This window comes from Callospermophilus lateralis, unplaced genomic scaffold (assembly GCF_048772815.1).
Source record: "Callospermophilus lateralis isolate mCalLat2 unplaced genomic scaffold, mCalLat2.hap1 Scaffold_43, whole genome shotgun sequence".
NCBI lineage: Eukaryota > Metazoa > Chordata > Mammalia > Rodentia > Sciuridae > Callospermophilus > Callospermophilus lateralis.
In genome coordinates this window covers 1741269-1753576 of record NW_027514380.1, presented here as the reverse complement: position 1 = coordinate 1753576, position 12308 = coordinate 1741269, and the positions used below count along the sequence as shown (strand labels likewise).

The window sequence follows — 12308 nt, the reverse complement described above, 5'->3', positions numbered from 1 at the left end:
GTTCATTCCTTAAAAAAAGAAAAAAACCAACAAATAAATGATCTAATACTTCATCTCAAAATCCTAGAAAAAGAAGAGCAAAACAACAGCAAAAGAAGTAGAAGGCAAGAAATAATTAAAATCAGAGCTGAAATTAATGAAATCAAAACAAAAGAAACAATTGAAAAAATTGACAAAACTAAAAGTTGTTTCTTTGAAAAAATAAATAAAATCGACAGACCCTTAGTCATGCTAAAAAAGAGAAGAATAGAGAGAAATCAAATTACTAGCATACGGGATGAAAAAAGGCAACATCACAACAGACACTTCAGAAATACAGAAGATAATCAGAAATTATTTTGAATCCTTATACTCCATTAAAATAGAAGATAGTGATGGCATCGATAAATTTCCTAAGTCATATGATCTGCCCAGATTAAGTCAGGAGGATATTGACAACCTAAACAGACCAATATCAATTGAGGAAATAGAAGAAACCTTCAAAAGACTACCAACTAAGAAAAGCCCAGGACCGGATGGGTATACAGCAGAGTTTTACAAAACCATTAAAGAGGAACTAATACCAATACTTTTTAAGCTATTTCAGGAAATAGAAAGAGAGGGAGAACTTCCAAATTCATTCTACGAGGCCAACATCACCCTGATTCCTAAACCAGACAAAGACACTTCAAAGAAAGAAAACTACAGACCAATATCTCTAATGAACCTAGATGCAAAAATCCTCAATAAAATTCTGGTGAATCGGATACGAAAACATATCAAAAAAAATTGTGCACCATCATCAGGTAGGATTTATCCCTGGGATGCAAGGCTGGTTCAATATACAGATATCAATAAATGTTATTCACCACATCAATAGGCTTAAAGATAAGAACCATATGATCATCTCGATACATGCATAAAAAGCATTCAACAAAGATAGCATCCCTTTATGTTCAAAACTCTAGAAAAACTAGGGATAACAGGAACATACCTCAATATTGTAAAAGCAATCTATGCTAAGCCTCAGGCTAGCATCATTCTGAATGGAGAAAAACTGAAGGCATTCCCTCTAAAATCTGGAACAAGACAGGGATGCCCTCTCTCACCACTTCTGTTCAACATAGTTCTCGAATCACTGGCCAGAGCAATTAGACAGACAAAAGAAATTAAAGGCATAAAAATAGGAAATGAAGAACTCAAATTATCACTATTTGCAGTTGACATGATTCTATACCTAGTAGACCCAACAGGGTCTACAAAGAAACTATTAGAGCTAATTAATGAATTCAGCAAAGTGGCAGGATATAAAATCAACACGCATAAATAAAAGGCATTCCTGTATATCAGTGACAAATCCTCTGAAATGGAAATGATGACAAACACTCCATTCACAATATCCTCAAAAAAAAAAAAAATAAATAAAATAAAATACCTGGGAATCAACCTAACAAAAGAGATGAAAGACTTATACAATAAAAACTACAGAACCCTAAAGAGAGAAATAGAAGAAGATCTTAGAAGATGGAAAAATATACCCTGTTCATGGATAGGCAGAACTAACATCATCAAAATGGCGATATTACCAAAAGTTCTCTATAGGTTTAATGCAATGCCAGTCAAAATCCCAATAGCATTTTTTCTTGTAGAAATAGAGAAAGCAATCATGAAATTCATATGGAAAAATGAAAGACCCAGAATAGCAAAAACAATGCTAAGCAGGAAGTGTGAATCAGGCGGTATAGCAATACCAGACTTCAAACTATACTACAGAGCAATAGTAACAAAAATAGCATGGTACTGGTACCAAAACAGGCGGGTGGACCAATGGTACAGAATAGAGGACACAGAAAACAATCCACAAAACTACAACTATCTTATATTTGATAAAGGGGCTAAAAGCATGCAATGGAGGAAGGATAGCATCTTCAACAAATGGTGCTGGGAAAACTGGAAATCCATATGCAACAAAATGAAACTGAATCCCTTTCTCTCTCCATGCACAAAAGTTAACTCAAAGTGGATCAAGGAACTTGATATCAAATCAGAGACACAGCACCTGAAATAGAAGAAAAAGTTGACTACGATGTACTTACTGTGGGGTCGGGCTCCAAATTCCTCAATAGGACACCCATAGCACAAGTGTTAATAACTATAATCAACAAATAGGACTTACTCAAACTAAAAAGTTTTTTCTCAGCAAAAGAAACAATAAGAGTGGTAAATAGGGAGCCTACATCCTGGGAACAAATCTTTATTCCTCACACTTAAGACAGAGCACTAATATCCAGAGTATACAAAGAACTCAAAAAATTAGACAATAAAATAACAAATAACCCAATCAACAAATGGGCCAAGGACCTGAACTGACATTTCTCAGAGGAGGACATACAATCAATCAACAAGTACATGAAAAAATGCTCACCATCTCTAGCAGTCAGATAAATGCAAATCAAAACCACCCTAAGATACCATCTCACTCCAGTAAGATTGGCAGCTATTAGGAAGTCAAACAACAAGTGCTGGTGAGGATGTTGGGAAAAGGGTTCACTTGTACATTGCTGGTGGGACTGCAAATTGGTGCAGCCATTTTGGAAAGCAGTATGGAGATTTCTTGGAAAGCTTGGAATGGAACCACCATTTGACCCAGCTATTCCCCTTCTCAGTCTTTTCCCTAAAGACCTAAAAAGAGCATACTAAGGGAAACTGCTACATCCATGCTCATAGCAGCACAATTCACAATAGCAAGACTGTGGAACCAACCTAGATGCCCTTCAATAGAAGAATGGATTTAAAAAAATGTGGCATTTATACACAATGGAGTATTATTCTGCATTACAAAATGACAAAATTATAGAATTTGCAGGGAAATGGATGGCATTAGAGCAGATTATGCTAAGTGAAGCTAGCCAATCCCTTAAAAACAAATGCCAAATGTCTTCTTTGATATAAGGAGAGTAAGTAAGAACAGAGTAAGAAGGAAGAGCATGAGAAGAAGATTAACATTAAACAAGGATGAGAGGTGGAAGGGAAAGGGAGAGAGAAGGGAAATTGCATGGAAATGGAAGGAGACCCTCAGGGGTATACAAAATTACATACAAGAGGAAGTGAGGGGAAAGGGAAAAAAAATACAAGGGGGAGAAATGAATTACAGTAGAGGGGGTAGAGAGAGAAGAGAGGAGGGGAGGGGTAGTGGGGATAGTAGAGGATAGGAAAGGCAGCAGAATAAACAGACACTAGTATGGCAATATGTAAATCAATGGATGTGTAACTGATGTGATTCTGCAATCTGTATAGGGGTAAAAATGGGAGTTCATATCCCACTTGAATCAAAGTGTGAAATATGATATAACAAGAACTATGTAATGTTTTGAACAACCAACAATAAAAATTTTAAAAAAAAGAATTTGGCTTTAAAAACTCCCTCCTGCCACCCCCCCCGTCTCTTGTTCTCTCTGTCTCAATCTCTTGCTTCACTCTCTCTTGCTCTCTCTTTCTTCTCTCTTTCTCTCTCCTCCTCTTTTGCACTGCTGCAATAAAGATCTCTTGGTAACTCCAAGTGTTGTGCTCACTTTCCTTTCACTTCCACCGCTAAACTATCATTTGGCCCTGTGTGAGAGAGCAAAGGTGTGCTTAGAGTTATCTTTGTACTCCAGGGGTGGGGTCACTCGCCCAAGGAATGTGAAATACTGGAGCCCAAGTCTTGCCTCAGGCAAAGGAAAGTTTGATTACCCTTGAAGCAGGGGATTCCAGTCTGGAACAGTTGGTTGTCAACCACAGAACCCAGGCTCCTCTCCTTGGTGTTGAATGTTTATCAAGCCCACTTTGCTACTGAGCAGTGAGGTTTGTACACAACAGAACCTGCATACACACATAAGTGAAAGTGGGTGTGATACTTTCACTTACATGTAGAAGAGAAATAAAGGGAGGACAATATATGACATGCATTGCAGTCTCACTTATAACCAGAAATTTCAGCTGTGTTGAAGGACAGCATGCATTCGAGTGCTTGCACCTGCTGCTAGTGAACAAGTTTGAGTTGGTTAAAAAAAAAAAGTACTAGGATCTAGTTCAAACAAGAAAATCCAAGAGGGAGATGAAGATGGAAACTAGTGTTGGGATACTTAGTGTTGGGACAACCTTATTTAAACTAATAAAAAGAGAGGCTAGATTGAACTAGGGATTACACACCAAGGTCAATTACAGGCTGCCTCAGTCTACCCACAGGTTTTACTATAAGCCTTCCATGGATCCCTTCAGCTGCCAGTAATAACAAGTAAAATATTAACAAGATTGAAATTTTTGGATTCATTGGGGTGAGATTTATGTGCCATCTCATACTGTTAGCATATATAGTAGTCTATGTATACTCACTATAATTTTAAATTTATGTTAAGTTAATGTGTAGTGTGAAAAAATGAGCACTAATTTTCAGACAGTTTGCTTATGCTTCTGAAGCACCCCTTACTACTTTGTCTTACATAATTAGAGGCAAGGGGTGGAGTTTCCTATAAAAACTTTTAAATATCTTGTCTTAAAGTAATGGTCATTTAAAGTGGGCTTAATTAAACCATTATAAGATCAAAATTCTTGTGACCAGGATGAATCTTGATGATACAGATCTGTCCCACCCAAGCATTGTTTGAAGCCTAGATCCTGGACCCCATACACTAAATGCCCCCAAACACTAAATTGGTGTCCCTGAATATCTTTGATAACTAAAAATTTTCCTTAAGGACTGTTCTGGTTCTTTGAAGATACTATTAAGAACATATCCATTATCTACTTTATTTTAACAAGAAAGGGATGACAAACAACTTCTTTCTGGGAAAATTATTTTTTCTGATTTGTCTGACATATAAAAAAGGCCATGATCTTGGTTATTGATTGTCCCGACTGGCAGGACATCAACGAGGGCGGCAATCCTACGTGGGGAGGAATGAAGGGACAAGAGACACGAGGGATAACAGCAAGACAGGAGTTCTGATCAAGCTGCAAATTTTTATTGTTCACACAGAGGTATTTATATGCTGGGAATAGGGAAGCTCTCCTATTGGCAGTTGCTGGGTGTAGGTTGTGAAACTTCCAGAGCGAGATAACCTCAAGATGTTTCAGGAAGATAGATGGCCGCAGGCTGTTTCTTGTAAAGGTCAGGCTATTCTTAGAAGGAGAACTTCCTTCTAGCCCCTGACGTTTCCCCCTTTCTTACATAAAATATTTGACCATACCTTATTGGACATGTTTTTTAGGGGGTGATAGAGGCTCTGTTCCTCTAGGAGGCCTTAGAATATCTCCTGATCCAAGCGAGCATCCTCATTAGGAGAATTTGTGGCCTTGACATGTTTATGGAGGAGACGGTTTTGAGGGAGAAGCATGCCAACCACCATGCACCAGACCATGTCACTCAGAAGTCTTGGGTTTTGGGATCTGTGGATCCATCCTCCTGCAGTCCTTCCTGCACCCTCAGTTATTTTGGCCTAACGTCCTCACTCCATGGGTGCATCATCCCCAAACTGGAGGGGTTCATGGGAGGAGGGATAATTTAACCCTTATGGCAAGGGCAGAAAATGGTTGGTCAGAGCTGTTATTTGTACTTTTATATAAGAAAGAGAGATCTGTGAGGATGTAAACTTTAAGAAATAAGCCTGTGAGAAGGGTGGAACATCCTTTTAAATGTTGGCAGCACGGTCTTCCATCTCCAGATGATGATAGTGGACCTGTATATGTGCTTAGAGGCTAAAATATTAATCTGTTCTTTAATAAATTGTACCAGCCTGTTTCTAATGCAGGGTCCTATGGACACCATTAAAAGTAAACCCAACAAAGGGCCCAATAGGGGAAGAAGGTAGGGTAGAAATCCATAATCCAGGTCCAGAGGGGATTTTCAAATAGTTCCCTTCATCTCTTTTCTAAATCTTCTTGAAGCTGCTTAATTTTAGTGCGTACTATGCCTGATTTATTGGCATAAAATCAGCATTGTTCCCCCAGGGCCAAGCAAATACCTCCCTGGTTAGCTGTCAGCAAATCTAAGCCTCGTCTGTTTTGAAAGACCACTTCTGCCAGGGAGTCTATTTGGTCCTGTAAATCTTTAATGGTTCCTGATAGAGTTTGTACATCATCTATAAATTGTTGAGACAGGCGATGGTAAAAGTGTATAGCTGTGCCTAAGCCAGCTGTACCTGTGCCCACAGCAGTTGCTATTCCAAGGCTGGCAAGGAGTGGTAAGGCATGTATTGCCCTCCTGTGTCTTTTGACTAAGGTGTCTAGGCTAGGAATGGGTAGAGGTTTGTCTCCTCGTACAATAGTTATATCAGGGAGTAATAAGACAAGAACACAGCCACCAGTTCAATTCGCTGGAAGCCTGGGGAAGGCCGAGTTTCCTCCACACATAAAAACTGTGCCACTGGGGGGACAAAGAGGTGGGGTTTGTGAGGAGTAATTTTGTACTGTTGAGCAATTTCCAAAGGAAGTAACTCCAACATCAATATCATAGGTATTATTCTGCATCACGCCTAAAAGACATGATGTAAAAGTGTCCATAGGCTGTACTTTAAAAGGAAGTCCGGGTTGGCATGTATCATCTTTGTTTTTGCTAGAATTTAAAGGAACTGCCATAGGCATGATTGCACCTGTTATGCAAAGCCAGCAATCACCAGCAAGGGTGGGGTTGGAATTATTAAGCAAGGAGGGAGTTTCCCTCCTTGTCCAAGGGCATTTGTCTTAGATCTACTCTCATTGGCCCAGTGATGACGTTTACCATATCTAGGGCAAAGGGTGCCTGGGGGCAGTTTAGCCCCTGTTGGAGAAGATGTTGGCCCTAGGCCCTGTTTGCCTGTTGGACACTCCCGTGCAAAATGGCCAGGTTGTTTACAAGTAAAGCAAGTATGTGAGCCAGGATTGCAAAAGGCCTTGGTAAAGGCGGCACCTATGGTGAGACCCATGGCATGGGCTACACCCACCCCAGCACAGAGTATAATAAAGTCAGAAAGTTCCCCTTTATCTTCATGTGGCTGAAGAACATACTGACATGCCGGGTTGGCGTTTTCAAAGGCAAGATGTTTTACAAAGGTGCTTTTGCTTTCGCTTGGTCTAAGCAGGCGTTCTGGGGCTAGGTTGAGCCGTGCAACAAAGTCACTCTGAGGCTCATCAGGCCCTTGTCGAATTTTTGCCAGGGAAGTGGTAGCCAAGCCCTTTTGAGGGAGGCGTCTCCAAGCATGTACGCCAGCCGTCTGAATCTGCGACAAAAGTCCAGCAGGGAACCGTGCCTGTTTAGGGTTAGTGTCAAAAGGAGCATTGCCCACTAGCTTAACATAAGTCCAGGATTTAGAGGAGGCCTTAGTTAAATTTTTTTTGAGCAGTTTCCCGACAGTGCTCTTTGAAATCTGCATTCCATAACAGGAAGAATCCAGCACTGAGGGTAGCTTGGGCTAATAATTTCCAATCATTAGGAGTAAGCCATTGTGCGCTATGGCATTCTATAAGGCCAACGTATAAGGTGCAGTGGGGCCATTGTGAGCACAAGCCTTTTTAAGTTTTTCAAGAAAACGCAGACTTAATTTTTTGTAGGCACACTGGGTTCCTTCCTGCCTAAGGGTGGGCTCCTCATCCTCTGAGTCATGGTCTTCCTCTTGTCCTTCCCCCGCTTCCTCCTCTTGATCCTCCTCTAAATTCTTGTCCTCAGTCTGGGCATGCTTATCTGTCTGACTGTGGGTGACTGGGAAGGCGAGAACAGGCCTATGGTGTGTGTATTAGACTGCCTTGGGCCAGATCGTGTAGACTTCGTGCCTAAGGCTAATTATCGGAGCTCAAAGTCAAGGGATCTTAATTCTTTTAAAAGTTTAATCTGTTCCCATCTATGTTGGAGAAACTCTCACAAGGGAGTCAGGTTAGGTAAGGGAAGTGGAGAAAAAATATCGGGAGACGGGGTAGTAGGCCCCTGAAGGGCCGGAGCACAAAAGGCAGGAGGGATATAGGAGAGAGGTGGATGTGTAAGTCCTATAGGCTGTGATAGGGTCCTGAGAGGTGGCAGGTCATCTGAATGGTAGCGAGCTGCTTCCATCTCCAAGGTAGCCTCCTCCCCAGGGGTCAATATGTCTCCAGGATTTAAAACTGGATAAAGGTGGTTGGCAACCTTTGAAGCCTTATTTATTAGGGTGGGATTTTGAGCGGGACCAGGAAGGTTCCCAGGGTCCTGGGGAGACTGAGAAGGATCTATATCTATACTAACTGAAGGGCATGCCGAGGGGGATGAGAGGGACGAGAGGTCTTTTGCATACCCTCCTCCCCAATCCTGACAAGTTTTAAGGTACCAATGTCAAAGGGTAAACTTTTAAGAATTTCATTAATTAAGTTCCAGTAAGAAAAAGTGGGAACAGGCACCAAAGGATTCATAATAATCTTTCAAACATTCTCCTACTCTAAGCCATCTTTTACCATCAATGGTCCCTTCAAGGGGAAACCACAGACACAATTCTCCTATGTATGAAAAGAATAGTTTTAAGTCCTTTTTCTTAACACGCACCCCCCGTTTCTTGACGGCCTCCTTGAGGCCTGACAAAAACAAATCATGTGACGAGACTACTTGTCCCATGGTGGGTCACTCACCGTGCGTCGTCCCCACTCTCCTCCTGGATCTGTCTCTTGCTGGTGTCTACCGAGGTGATCGTGAGCTCCGCTTGGCCAAGTCTCCCCGGAGGATGGCGTTCCCCCTCAGTCAAAGGCTCGAGCCCCATGTTGGGCGCCAAATGTCCCGATTGGCAGGACATCAATGAGGGCGGTGAACCTAGGCCGGGAGGAATGAAGGGACAAGAGACACGAGGGATGATATCAAGACAGGAGTTCTGATCAAGCTGCAAATTTTTATTGTTCACACAGAGGTATTTATACGCTGGGGATAGGGAAGCTCTCCTATTGGCAGTTGCTGGGCATAGGTTGTGAAACTGCCAGAGGCGAGATAACCTCAAGATGTTTCAGGAAGATAGATGGCCACAGGCTGTTTCTTGTAAAGGTCAGGCTATTCTTAGAAGGAGAACTTCCTTCTAGCCCCTGACAAGTGATGAAGCCAGATTTAAATTTAGGTAGCCAGTGTAGTCAGGTAAATCAGGTCTAATATCGAGTAAGATCTAAAATGGAGGCCATGTTGAGAATGAATTTCCAGAAATGCAGTAAAACTCATGGAATGTTAATGAAGTCCCCAGAAAAGCCCTAGGCCCAAAGTTCATCCCCAAAAAATGTTAATAAACAGCCCCAGCAGATTTGAAGATAGCCCATCTCAAAGAAGTGTTAATGAAGTCCTTCCTGCCCAGATTACTTTTTTGACCCACGTGTGTCCCACCCCTCAGGCCTTCCAACATACGTTCCATCACTGGAAGTGTAAAAAGGGGAAATAACCACCCTTTCACATATTCCACCTCTTGGGTCCCCTTCTTCCCCTGGGAGAAGTCTTTTCTGCTGTCCTTTAATAAACTAATAATTTCTACTCTGACCTTGCCTCGGCATGCTTCTCTGGTGTTATTCTTCAACATTGGGGAAGCAAGACTCGTCACCAGTCAACAGCGGTAACAGTGACACCTTTGTCAATTATTCAAGAATCTTGGAAGGTAAGGTTGTGCTTGTCTGTGTTTAATGGGAATTCACATTAGAAATGTTGATATCTAAACACTAATATCATTTTAGCAGTTTGATGTGAGAACAGAGTTGGGAAGTGACAGCAGTGTGTACAATAGCAGTTCTGAGTTGAGTAGAATATACATTCATGTCATCACTTTAGGGGGTGGGTTACTTATTAGGGTTTTAACCCAGAGGCACTCTACCACTGAGATCCAGTCCTTTCTCCCCTTCTTGAAATGGCAGTCTCAAACTTGGGATCCTCATGCTTCAGCCTCCCAAATTGTTGGGATTAACAAGCAAGCAGCACCATGCCCAGCTGTAATCACTTTTAAAATAACCCTTTCTACTTACTGGTGTTTAAATTAGCAAATTTGGAAAATGTAGATAGATGCACATACACCAGACCTCATGGTATTACTCATTACAAATTATCTTTTCATTTGAAACACTGCGAGTTATGATAGAGAATAATTAAAATAGCATTTAGCTCAAGCTAGCTAGAGTGTAACAAAAATTTCTTCAACTTGTTTAACTCTAAAAAGGATGTTTATTTTGACTTTTTAAAAATCTTTTAAGGTGTTTGTTGCTTATTATTATTGAAAGCTGCTGTAGAAACAAACATGTAAGTAAAGACTTCTTGGAAGAGAATATATTTTCAATTCTGTAGAGATGTATTGAATCTCTTTGACCTGAGAAGTCAGACAAATTGAAAATAATTACTTTTTTATTATTTTGAGCAAGTAAAATGTCTCAGAGAAGTCTTTTCTGCTGTCCTTCAATAAACTTCTAATTTCTACTCTGACCTTGCCTCGGCAAGGTTAAAAATACTGTTAAAAATCATTACTTTTTTTTTTCATATTCACATATTCCTAAGTAAACTAAATAAATAACGAGTTACAAAGATATTGAAAATGTTTCAGTTTCTAAGCATGGAGGAAATGTTGTCAAATGGGCAAAACACGCATGCCTTTATGGAGTTTTACATTTGAGAGACATAGAGTTAATTGGAAAAAAAATAATCTACCATACAATTATGTGATTTATAATTAAGGCATTTTATTGATTTTTAAGATGCACATCTGAGATGGATGGAATCTTAAAATTGGTATATTGTAACCACATGGCAATTTTTCTTCTGAGATTTACATAGAATAAGAATGTTCTAAAGGTGATGGCATCTCAGAGACAATGAAATAGGAAATATATAAAAATGTCAGGACATTGGTTAATTTTTAGCACCAAAAATTATTCAAAGGTGATTTGCAAAAATAAGTTACAGATTTCTATAGCCTTCTTTTTTTTGGAGGGGGGTGAGTACCAGCGATTGAAATCAGGGGCATTCAGCCACAGAGCCACATCGTCATCCCTATTTTATATTTTATTTAGAGACAGGGTCTCACTGAGTTGTTTAGTGCCTCACCATCCCTGAGACTGGCTTTGAATTTGAGAGACTCTTGTCTCAGCCTCCAGAACTGCTGAGATTACAGGCATGTGCCAGCACCTTACACTTTCTGTCTAAACTAGAATTCTTTTTTTTTTTTTTTTTTTTGGCAAAAGTCAACAATGTTTTATTGAGGCTTGGTTGGGAGAGGAGCATTGCATTGCCCTGCACCCTGGGCAATTGTTGGGAGCCCAGAGGTGGGGAGAGGGAGGGGGACAGGCCTGGCCCCTGCAGCCAGCTGGCCAACCAGGGCCCTGCCCATTGGCTCCTGGGTGGGGTGTAACCATGGTGAGGGCCATTGCTAAGGGCCAGAGCCAATCAGGGTGTCACCTGGCTGTTTCAAAAATCTCCCTGCAGCACATGGGGGAGCTGCGGCCAGAGCGACGTGTGGGGGAGGGGAGGGGAGGTCTTGGCCCAGCGGGGATGGTCCCCCTCCATGTTGTCACGTGTGGTGCTGGGGTGCTCACTTGCAGCCCTTGGGCACCTTGGGGACACTGGGCTTGGCTGCCTTCTTCAACTTCTTGCTCCCAGCCATTGCCTTCTTGGCCTTGCTGCTGCTACTGCTGCTGCTGCCCTTGTCCTCATGGCAGCGGCCTTCTGGAGCCTGTGTTTGTCGGCGCCCTTGGTGGGTCAGGGGTCCGTGTGGCACCGTGCTGCCTGCTTCTTGGGTTTGTGCATGGTAGGCGCAGAAAAGGCATGCACCTTTAGCAGGCCGCCAGCTTTTGGCGATGGAGCTTGAAGGAGCTGGTGGCGCCTGTGCCCTTGACCTGCAGTAGCAAGTCATTCTGCACCAGTGTGCACCAAGTACTTGAGGTAGGTGCCACTGTTCTGCTGATCGAACCCAGCCACCTTCCTGGCCTCTGTGTAGATGCCTGCCAGCAACAAGCCTCTGCTCACCCAGCCTGCGGATGTCTCCACCACCAGCTGGCTGTAGGTGCCCCCGCTGGTTCTTCTTGCGGGTCCTCTTACGCTTGAGGCCACCACGGCCCTTGTAGCTTCCCCCCACACGTAGCTGCCCCCCCCATGACCCCCTTGGCGCCAGAAAGCAGCAAAGCCTCCTCCAGCTCCACCGACATGGTGGCCAGCGGGTTGGTGGTAGGTGGCTCCGGGTAGGGGAGGGGGGCTGGGGGCGTGAGTCTTGGGGCTGGGCGGCAGGGCTAGGGACAGATGGGTGAGCGCAATTGGGGAGCTGGGGTGGGAGCCCTGGGCAGCTCTGGGGCTCAGGGAGGGCTCGAGCTTGGATCCGAATCCCGCCACTGCTGGCGGCACCGCTGCTCCA

General features: G+C 42.5%; 1 pseudogene; it reads right to left on the bottom strand.

Moving 5' to 3' along the window:
* LOC143389045 (kinetochore protein NDC80 homolog) overlaps nucleotides 1-12105 on the bottom strand; it is a 106947-nt pseudogene extending 94842 nt beyond the window's left edge.
* Nucleotides 12106-12308: the final 203 nt, after the last annotated feature.